Below are 12,202 nucleotides of genomic sequence, written 5' to 3'. Positions count from 1 at the left end.
TTTTTTTTTTTTTTTTTTTTTTTTTTTGGAGATACTGGGTCTCACTATGTTGCCTAGGCTGCTATCGAACTCGCAGATTCAAGTGATTCTCCTATCTCAGCCTCCCAAAGTGCTGGGATTATAGGCATGAGCCACCGTGCCTGGCTTATTTTAAATTAAAACTGTTGGCTGTTTTCCAATGACAGATCAAGGTGGATAGTGGAAGCACTCAGCCTGGGCACCTGCAACAAGGAGACACATGAGTCGCAAATTTTAAAACAATAGAAGTATGTAAAAATCAGTCTGTTCTTTATTACCACCATGCATGAAAAGCTCTAAATGTTATCCATCATAAGATATTCCTTTCTACCAAAGCAACTCACCCAACCCAACCACATTCTGCTTCTTAGTACTCCACTGCCTATGTTAACCAAAACTCTAAAAGATTTCTGCTCTTTCAAACCCCTTGACACTTTAAAACTAGCCTCACACATACATTCAGAATCAGAAACAAATATAAACACTCCAAAAGCATTGAACAACTGAATTCTACATGAGGCTTTGTTGGAAGGCTAAAAGAGGAGTTACATAATGGACAACGTAACCAATTTTTTTTTCTTTTAGGTACAATTCCCATTTTCTTTTTCTCCAGAGGATAATTTTTCTTCAGTCCTTAAGGACTCAGCTCCTTACGTGGGCTTTGGTGGGGGTCATGGGGCAGCACTCGCAGGTCTAAACTGGGGTGAAGGTGTTCGGTCCTTGCAGGCTTCACAAGATCGATTCCTGACTACCTTGCTGTGAATGGCACAACTCACAGGACAAAGTAACTTCCCACACAGCTTGGGAAGCACTTTGCGGTCAAAGATGCTCACTTTATTTGTTTATTTATTTATTTTTATTTATTTATTTTTGAGACGGAATCTCACTCTGTCGCCCAGGCTGGAGTGCAGTGGCGCGATCTCAGCTCACTGCAAGCTCCGCCTCCCGGGTTCAGGCCATTCTCCTACCTCAGCCTCCCGAGTAGCTGGGACTACAGGAGCCCACCACCACGCCCGGCCAATTTTTTTGTATTTTTAGTAGAGACGGGGTTTCACCGTGTTAGCGAGGATGGTCTCAATCTCCTGTCCTCGTGATCTGCCCGCCTCAGCCTCCCAAAGTGCTGGGATCACAGGCGTGAGCCACCGCGCCCGGCAGATGCTCACTTTAGAAATGTCCCTGACAGCTGTAACCTCTACTATGTTTCGAATGACGAACTTGTTAATAGCCTTATCGCTGGTCATGCATTGGGCTCAATTTGTGCAGCAAATAGGCTACATATGGTCATGGCCCTTTTGCGCACCACCATTGTTCCTTCTTTTCTTTGTTGTCTTGGAAGCGAGGACCTGAGGGAGGGAATCTTTTAAAAAACCCTTTCTCCTCTATCCCTCATCTCCTTTCTCCTTTTCTGAAATCCCTCAGGTTCTCTTCCCTTATCCTGTCACATGAATCTTTTTCCTTTTTTCTCCTCAAACTCTGATCACCCCCTTAGTGTCTCTGTCCCTTTCTTCTTTGAAGAAATGTCCCAAATTTTTACCTTCACCCACTAGGCCCCTCCACAAACAAATGTAATAAAAATGTTCCCAGGATTATATGCCATTCTTAGAGAGTCTTAAAAGGCCAGAGGTGGAGGGAGGGTGTTTTTAAGTAATGAATAATAATTTAACACATCCAGTTGATAAAATGATAAAAATGTGAGCAACTACATTGTCAGATATATACTGGGTGAACTACAGCACTCATTTAAATATATTATAGACAATCACCAAAGGACTAAAGTGTGAATGGAAAGTATTTCCTAAAGGTGTTTCCTTTTATTTATATTACACCTTCTACTATGAAGATAACACATATTTCATCTATGTTGGTTTAGCATTTGTGGTGTCCAATCTTATAACATCTATAATATCAAGGGAACCTGATAAATTAGAAGAAAGAAGGTTTGCGTTTTGAGACTACGTCGCCACCTCAAGTGCTTACCACAGAGCATGTTTTTCTGTAGTATTCTTCTTTATACAAGTTGCTTATCGTGAATTCTCCAATAGTAAAATGGAATAAGAGGTTTAAATTGCTTCAGCACAATCCAGCGAGGTTTCAATCCACTTACTGAAATGTACTTTTGCCTACAAGCATGTGCCCCTGTTTAATGATGCACTCACCACACACCATACAGCTGAGAAGTGCCTGCACTAAAATGATCCGTCTGCTTTCCCAGAGAGCAAGAATGAGAAAAATAGTGGGTTCCCCTCCTGAGGGCTAAAATGACCAGGAACCTCTGCTGAATGAAGTTTAGTTTCTCCTTGCTAATGTTTCTCACAGCATCAGGCCAAAAAAAAAAAAAAAAAAAAATTAAAAGTAGAATTTTTTAAAAGTAATTTTGTCAGGATGGTTTATTTTCAAGATAGAGAGCTAAATGTCAATTCTAGAATATATAAGAAAAAGATAATCTATTCAGAAATGTGCTGTCCTTTGTAGTATATGCTAAATAGAATTCTCATAAGGCACCATATATGTATAATTATGTTATTTTAGAGTAGACTCTAACAACACCAACTGCAAGTGATCTGCCAAAAGATGGATCTAAGCCAGGACCCCATTCTCTCATCCAAAAAAGGCCTGAAACACTATGTTCCTGCTCTAAAGCCGGGTCACCAATGGGCAATCAGAAATACATTATTTCCCACAGAGTGACAAACATGGAAGATACTCTAAAAGGTCCTTGAGACAGGCACAGTAGTTCACGCCTGTAATCTCAGCACTTTAGGAGACCAAGGCGGGAGGAAGGCCTGAACTTCAGAGTTCAAAACCAGCTTGGGCAACATGGTGAAACTGTCTCTACCAAAAAATTAAAAATCAGCCTGGTGTCATGGTGCATGCCTGTAGTAGTTCCAGCTACTCAGGTGGCTGAGGCAAGAAGACCACTTGAGCTTGGGACGTTGAGGCTGCAGTGAGCTGTGATTGCACCACTCCACTCAGGACTGGGCAACAGAGTGAGACCCTGTCTCAAAAAAAAAAAAAAAAAAAAAAAAAAAAATTCTTGATATTCTAGAATTTTGGTCTCCCAAGTTTTTAGATAATACACTCCATCAGTAAAAAATGTCCAAGTATGAACTGCAAGTAGTTGTATATTTATTCATTTTAAAATCATAGGCTGGGCATGGTGGCTCACACCTGTAATCCCAGCAACTTGGGAGGCCAAGGCAGGTGGATCACCTGAGGTCAGGAGTTCGAGACCAGCCTGACTGACATGGAGAAATCCCATCTCTATCAAGAATACAAAAATTAGCCAGGCATGGTGCCGCATGCCTGTAATTCCAGCTACTCGGGAGGCTGAGACAGGAGAATTGCTTGAACCCGGGAGGCGGAGGTTGCAGTGAGCCAAGATAGTGCCATTGCACTCCAGCCTGGGCAACAAGAGTAAAACTCTGTCTCAAAAATAAATAAATAAATAATAAAATTATATATATGTGCTGTCATATTAGGTATATCTAAAATAAAAAAGAAAATTTACCAAATAAAATAATAAAGCATACAGAATTTTATTAGGTGATAGTATTTTTAAAAACACAACTCTCAGCCAGGCACGCTGCCACACACCTATAATCCCAGCACTTTGGGAGGCTGGGGTGGGCAGATTGCCTGAGGTTAGAAGTTCAAGACCAGCCTGGCCAACATGATGAAACCTCATCTCTACTAAAAACACAAAAATTTGCCAGGTGTGGTGACAGGCACCTGTAATCCCCGCTGCTTGGGAGGCCGAGGCAGGAGAATCACTTGATCCAAGGAGGCGGAGGTTGCAGTGAGCCGAGATCACACCACTGCACTCCAGTCTAGGTGACAGAGGAAGACTTTGTCTCAAAAAATAAAAAATAAAAAGAACTCTCATTAAAAATACAATATTAATTAAATTAATACAATAATATGTTTGAATAGTTTCACAAATTTTGGTTTAACACCGTGTGACAGGATTTGAAGGTCTGCTTCTAAGTTCAGTTTCTTTTGCTATGACTTTTTAAAGATAGGTGAAAACGATTTCTCATAAATATATATAAATCCCAAACGGAAGAACTGCATCATTTGACTGTTCTTTCTCACGATGCACTTTTTTTTTTTTTTTTTTTTTTTTTTGAGACAGGGTCTCGCCCAGACTGTAGTGCAGTGGCGCAATCACTGCTCACTACAGCCTCGACCTCCAGGCTCAAGCCATCCTGCTACCTCAGCCTCCCAAGTAGCTCAGACCACAGGTGTATGCCCTGATGTGGGGCTAATTTTTAAAATTTTTCAGAGAGACAGGATCTCCCTATATTGCTCAGGCTGGTCTCAAACTCGTGGGCTCATGGGATCCTCCCACTTCAGCCTCCCAAAGTGTTGAGATTACAGGTGGGGGCCACCTGCCTGACCATTATGCTCATATTTTAATCCCTCAACCAAATATGATTTTTGGTAAAATTCAGCCAATAAATTTCCATTTTTTCTAATGTCCAATCATTGTTGAAAAACTAATCATAAATGTGTTCAAACACATAAAATTCTTAACTTGGAAGATATGAAAAAAGATTTTAAGTTCTGTTTCCAAATTTTTGAAGTGTGCCAAAATAAGCAATTTCTTATGTAACACATCATTTTCTGCAAAATCATATAACAATGGAAACATTTCCCATCATTTATTTTTAAACGCTCCTCAACAAAAAAAGAAAAGAAAAGAAACATTCTCACTTACTGTGAAAACTGATGCTATTTTGTGGGTACAAAGGAAATGAGCAAGTATGTGTGTGTACGTGCCTATGTTAATTTTCTACTAGGTAGCATTCTACTCACAGTTACTTATCACAGAAAGGTCAGCCTACTTAGAAACTTGTATTTTGTGAAAGCAATGTGAACTATGTGTCTTTAAATTTGACAATTCCAAATGTTTTGTCTCAAAGTGACCACTGAACTGTAAGTAAGGCATAAGAGATTTTCATGGTCAACCCCCCATCTCATTACTAAACACTGGGAAGATTCTATAATATAATATATTCTATAGTATAATCCATAGATTCACTTAGGATAGACACATGTAAGCTAGGTGGTTCCGAAAGGAATGAAAGGAGAGAATGTCCACTCCTCTTTACATTAGATGGTCCCTTCTATTTGAAGGATAACATGCCCAAAAAAATCACATGAGCACCTAATATACAGGATGTCAATCACAGTCAAGCACAATTTATTTACATTTTTTTAGACCAAAGAAATATAGAAACAGAAATTCTAGTATTTTCTTCATACTTGACAATAAATTTCTTGAATAATCCCTGGGAGTACTTCAGAGTAATGGTCCTGAATATGGTTCTGAAAATACTACCTGGCATTGAATTATTCCAGGACCTTGTTAAACTAGCAGATTCCCAAGCCTCATCCAAACCTATTGAGTCAGAATCTCTGCAAGAGATGCCAAGATCTCAGCATTAGTAACAAGCAGGTCATGTCAGTTATTTACCACTGCATAAACAACCATTCCAAAATGTAATGGCTCAAAATAATGACTGTTTTTTTTTTTCTTGCAATTCTGTGGATTGGCTGGACTTGTGCTCCACTGTGATATCAGCTGACTTCACTTAAATGGCTGCATTCAGCTGGGAGCTCTACTGGACTGAATTATCCAAGAGGGTCTCACTCATGGTCTGGCACTTGGTGCTGACCATCAATGGGGCACCAAAGTCCTCTTCCATGGGGAAACTCTCTCTCTCCTCTGGTCCCTCCCCATTCAGTAGTCTACTCTGTGCTTCTTCACATGGAAGCCGATTTCCAAGATCATAGACATGAAAATTGCCAGGTCTCTTCACGGCTAGTCCCAGAACTGACTCAGGGACTCTTCTGCTGCTTTCTGTTGATCAAAGCAAGTCATGTGACCTGACCAGATTCAAGGAAAGGGAAACAAGACTCTACTTTTTGATGGAAGGGGCACCATGAATGTACAGGGTTAGGAAGAGTTGTTGGTAGTCATCATTGAAGACTAGTACTACATAGATGATAAAATTTGAGAACAGCTATTTTAAAGTGATAAATCCAATAAAGACGGTTGAATTTAACATAAGAGCAGTTTTTAGTATCCTTAATGAGTTTTTGCATCAAACTGTTACTAATAAGAGCAACAACCCTAGACTGAAATATATATATATATACACACACAATGCAGAATACTCTAGAAGAGTGGTTTCTTTCTCTTAATGCTAAATTGTATTATAGTAATTGCCTTTTCATTTTTTAATCATTCATTCTTGAGACATTGGTTTCATCTTTGCAAAATACAAAATTGTAAATAGAGTATTTGGATTTAAAAAGTGTTAATGAAAGAAAATATCAAAACTCTTTCAATATCATGGTTTTATCTTGATCAAACCAGCCACGTGTATTGAGGAAGTTGGCAGGAATTGCTCTCAGTGTAAGACCTTATCATTTAAGGCCTTCTACCTATCATGATTAATCCCCTGGGTTAGTTTGTTTTGGTTTTTTGGGTTTTTTAGAACAAGAACAAAAAGGACCACAGAGAACTTTCCAAATCAATGAGCTTTCAAATACAGGAAATATTGGCTGTAAGGTTATCATGCAGTTTCCATCAGAGATCTTGAGACCATAGCTTAAAGGAACGTATTATTTTTCTAAATCCTGAATTTGAATCATGTAGTTATAAAGAGCAGTGTTAAGGGCTGAGTGTGGCTGACCGTCCAGCATCTGCTTTTAATTCAGCTTTGCTGCACTCTACTTGTCACAACTAAATTTTATAGGAAGGAATTAAATGCTTTAGATCAGAGGTCAAAAGCTAAAGACCCACAGGCCAGATACAATGACAGATGTATTTAATTTGGCCTGGATGTTTTTTAATTGAAATTAGTTGTCACCATTAAAGAAAAAAAAAGCAATACTTCAAATTTCTCAAAAAACAAAATCAGGAACACTTAATACTGAAATTGCATTCTCCTATGACATCACAGGACTAAAGTTGATTATGAATGGTCCCTTAAGATAGGTCATGCACTTTCCAGTGAACCATAGTCCCCACTCTTCTCTGTTGTCTTCCTCTAGAATTACACCATTTACATTCTCTACATGACGTTTGGAAGTACTAGATCTTTATTTTTATTTTTATTTTTTTTTTGGCAGCCAAAGCACTATTTAGAAATTCAGGGAGTGACTAAAAGATTCATTTGTAAATATTTATAAATATCACAGGTCTACTCTATTTCAGGCTAGACTTTCCTGATACATATCCTAGCACATATTTTGATATACCTTGCCTGCACTGCAAATTGAAACCCATTTTTTTCTTTTAAAGAAATAAAGTCATTTTAAAAGCTGTCATATATTAAGAAGTATAACAGAATTTCTAAGAAAAAAATCAAACTAATGAAATTTTCATGTAGAATCATATTTTGGGTTTGTTTTCCCCAGTTGAAGAGAAAAGAGGGTGGGGAAAATACTCTGAAATAACACAAAGAGCAAAAAAAAAAAAAAGATGCAGCAAAATTTGTAAAGTTTTTTTCTATCACATAGCTATCCTACTTAAGGACTACTATCATCATCACAAAATCTAAAACAAAACACAGGAATTTGTCCACTTCTTGATATAGCACTGCCATTAATATCCTTTCTGTGCTTACTGAAACTGTCCTACCAATACACAATTAATAGTTTTATGTAAAGGATAGTAAAAGTGCCAAAAGAGCACTCAAACTGGAGTAACCAGAAGACACGTGGATGCAAATTCTAGCTCTACCAGTTACTCTCAGCAGATTTGGGGCAAGTCAACTTACCTCCATATACCAGCTTCTTTATTAGAGACATGATGAAGTTGAGACTCAATATTTACCATCCAACTAATTATTATCTTTTAAGATTTTAAAATTTATTATTCTAAGAAACTTTCAGGCCAGGCGCAGTGGCTCATGCCTGTAATCCCAGCACTTTGGGAGACCGAGGCAGGCAGATCACAAGGTCAGGAGATCAAGACCATCCTGGCCAACTCAGTGAAACCCCGTCTCTACTAAAAATAACAAAAAATTAGCCCAGCATGGTGGCGGGCCCCTGTAGTCCCAGCTACTCAGGAGGCTGAGGCAGGAGAATGGTGTGAACCCGGGAGGCGGAGTTTGCAGTGAGCTGAGTTCACGCCACTGCACTCCAGCCTGGGCAACAGAGCGAGACTCCGTCTCAAAAAAAAAAAAAAAAAGAAAGAAAGAAACTTTCTCCCAATCTGACTTCTGTGTGACTCTCTGAGTTTTACTATAACACCTTTAAGGAACTGAATTTAGTTACTGATCTACTTCGACTTCCTCAAAAGAGAGCTCTCCATGTAAGTCAGTGTTTGTATTAGAATGGGGCACAATATTTTAAAGATATGGCATTGGGGAGCAGAACATTGGCATTAAAATAAAATAACATTAAGCTCTAATATGAGATTTGAAAAACATAGTCTGAGCAGAGGGTCCAGTGAATCTTAGCAGGAATAACCAGTCTTCAGCATTATCAGCTTAGTGCTGACTGAAGAGTCATTTGGCTACATGTGATTTTTACACATCTGTCAACTAAATCAGAGTTCGAAATGAAAAATCTGGCACATAGAAACATTATGGGGATTTGTGAGTCCCCCTGGAGAATTTTGGGTCCATAAACCAATGAATAGATTACTATGATACATAAATAGAGTATTTTCATCTGTGACAGACATAATCTCGCCCTGGTACTCTTTGTGTCATGTTACTCACTGTCCTCAGACCCACTTTAGAACATGCTAAAAGATGAGTAACAACATTAAATATGGAAAACATCAAAGAATAAAGAACGGAACCACCTTTGGGAAGACCTAAATGCAATCTCTGTCAGTACCACTAACTGTGGCCTCTGAGTTAGCCTACTAACTCCAGTCCTAATGTAAGTACATTACAAATCACTTCAACGGTCACGACCTCATTCATCCGTCCAGGAAACCTGTGCCATAATAGGTTTTACTAGTACAAAAACTGAGGCTCGCTGTGTTTGTAACTTACCTAAAGTCACATAGGTGATAACGGTGTCCCTGAATCCAAATCCACATATTCTTTGTACTGAGACAGGCAGGTGGAAAGCGCTCCCTGGCAAAACTCCAAACGGCCAGTGCACTGGGAGGAGTGCGCACTGGGATGGAGCCACAGAAGTTCCCGCGCGTTTGCAGCGGGAGGAGCTTGGCCCCTCCTCTTCCTGGGTGGAACCTGGGATTCAATCTGTGAGGCGGGAAGCCCACTGGCAGGAAACACACTCTCTCGCTTTGCTAAGAGTCTCTGTTTCACCTTTTCTTCCATTTCACCCAATAAACCCTGCCTTCCTCATGCTTCAAATTGTCTGTGAGCCTAATTTTTCGTGGCCATGTGATAAGGAACCCTGTCTTTAGCTGAACTAAGGAAAAAGTCCCACAACACTATTATGCCATAAAATGTCTTTAATCTGTAAAATTAGAATATAGCAAGTCTTTATTGAGTCTCGAATTTCATTTATTTATTTTTTAAAAAAATGTTTATAACTTGAGTGGGTCAAAACGTGGGTATATAAAAAAAGAGGAATTTACGTGTCTCTAGAAGAAAAAGAAGAGATTGCAAGGGAAATATTTAGTGTCCTTTTGAAAGTACATTAGTGCCAGGCACTACAAAAGTCTTCCTGAAGGTGGTAGTACAGGCAAAGCATGCACTTCAAGCTTTGGGAACAATTTTAGAAAATTTTGAGGTCTTTATAAAATTGTCAAGGAACTGTTAACATAATGACAGCAACATATACAAATGTCTGGAACACTATCACATATTTTAAATCTAGTTTTTGATGTAGATCTATTTGGAAATATTATGTCAGCCTTTCAGGAAGTATATAATTTTGAGATTGAATAAAATCAGGCTGTCTCCATGTTTATTTGAATTAATGAGATGTTTGATGTTGTCCACCTTCTCCCTTGTTGTCCAAACCCTAGTCAGTGCTCTGACTTGAAAGCCAAGTTCTCTGTGTCTGTAACCAAAGAGAAAAGCTCATCACCCTGGTTAGGCAAAGTTCACAGCTGCCACAGCATCCTGAAATGCCACACTGCCTCCATCAGTGTTTCTTCTTGTGTTCTCTTCGTGCAGAGTGTGTTTGGAGTTACTGCAGTTTTTGGTCATCACTGAATGATGATACCTCTTTAGAAAGTCTCTGTAAGTGTACCCAGGGCTCCCTGAAGATGTGTAAAGTCTCTGCACAAGTTTGAGCATTCTTAAGGAGCAAATTGCTAGCATTTTGTATTTTTATATTTGTACAATGAGAAAACTTTCTATGGATTTGATATTCTTTCCTGGAAATACTTCCACAAGAAAACAGTATATGGAAAACCCATTTTAAGGAAAGTTTATGTTTTACATTAAACAACAATTGAAAATAAAATATTCTTGTTGGAATAATGGGATCATGATTTTAGGCCGTTTGTCAATTTAACAATTAATGACAGAGCTTAGCAATGACATATAGCTAACAGCAAAATTCTTGTGGCAGTACCCTCATCTTCCCCCTTCTCCCATGCTAAAGAATAAAACAACATATTTCCCAAGTTAATGGTCCCAATGTGGGGCCAATTTTATTTTCAAATAATTACAGAATCACAAGAAGTTGCCAAAATAATACAAAGAAGTCCCATGTATATTTCACCCGTTTTCACCTTCAAAAATAACATCTTACATAACTAATACATTATCAAGACCAAGAAAATGATGTTGGTACAAGTACAGTCTTACTCAGATTTCACCAATGTTGACAGGCACTTGTGTGTATGTGCATATGTGTGTGATTCAGACACTTTTATTACATGTAGATGTGATAAGGGTACAGATCTGTTTCATTACTGTGAAGATCCCTAATGGTTCCATTTTATAGTTATACTCATCCATCTCCCTCCCAGAGACCATCTCTATCCTCTGGCAACCACTACTCTGTTCTCCATCTCTATAAATTTGTCATTTGGAGAATGTAATACAAATAGAATAATACAGTATGTTACCTTCTGTTTATAACCTTTTTTTCACTCAGCATAATTGCCTTGAGATGCATCCACCTTGTTACATGTGTAATAATAGTTGATTCCTTTTTGTTGCTGAGTAGTATTTCATGGTATGGGTGCCACACAGTTTGATCATTCATTCACCCATGGAAGGGGATCTGGGTTGTTTCTAATCTTTGGCTATTACAAATAAAGCTGCTATAAACATTTGCGTATACATTTTGGTGTCTATAAGTTTTCTTTTCTTTGGGTTGAATGCTCAGGAGTATCATTGCTGAGTTGTATGGTAAAATGTGATTAAATTTTTAAGAGATGGCCAAACTATTTTCAAGTGGTTGTACCATTTTGCATTCCCACCAGTAATGTATAAGGGATCCTATTTCTCTGCATTCTTGCCAGCATTTGGTGTTATCACTTCTTTTAAGAATTTTTTTTTTTTTTTTCTTTTTTTCCACTTTTTTGTTTTTTCTTTTTTTTTTAAAATTTTTTTTTTTTTTTTTTTTTTTTTTTTTTTTTTTTTTTTGTGAGATGCAGTCTTGGTTTGTCACCTAGGCNGTGAGATGCAGTCTCGCTCTGTCACCCAGGCTGGAGTGCAGTGGTGCTATCTTGGCTCACTGCAAGCTCCACCTCCCAAGTTCATGCCATTCTCCTGCCTCAGCCTCCCGAGTAGCTGGGACTACAGGTGCCCACCACTGCGACCGGCTAATTTTTTGTATTTTTAGTAGAGACAGAGTTTCACCGTGTTAGCCAGGATGGTCTCGATCTCCTGACCTCATGATCCACCTGCCTCAGCCTCCCAAAGTGTTGGGATTACAGGTGTGAGTCACCGTGCCCGGACTACTACTGAGTTTTGAGAGTTCTTTATCACATATATGGTTTGGAAGTGGTTGACAAATGTTTTCCTTCAATCTGTAGCTTGTATTTTCATCTTCTTAACAGGATCTTTCATTGAGCAAAAGTTTTTAGTATTGAAGAAGCCCAATTTATTTATTTTCTTTTATAGAATTATAATATTGGTGTCATGTCTAAGAATTCTTCACATAGTCCGGGGTTCTGAAGATTTTCTCCTATGTTTTCTTCTAAACATTTATACCATATACCATATCTCATGGACTAATGCTTTTACCCTAATTCATATCCCATATACTTAAGGTCTCATTAGAA

Source organism: Rhinopithecus bieti, unplaced genomic scaffold (genome assembly GCF_001698545.2).
Source record: "Rhinopithecus bieti isolate Rb0 unplaced genomic scaffold, ASM169854v2 scaffold_5882, whole genome shotgun sequence".
NCBI classification, from domain to species: Eukaryota; Metazoa; Chordata; class Mammalia; order Primates; family Cercopithecidae; genus Rhinopithecus; species Rhinopithecus bieti.
The sequence above is the reverse complement of the archived record's forward strand: the minus strand, read 5'-3'. Positions refer to the sequence as shown.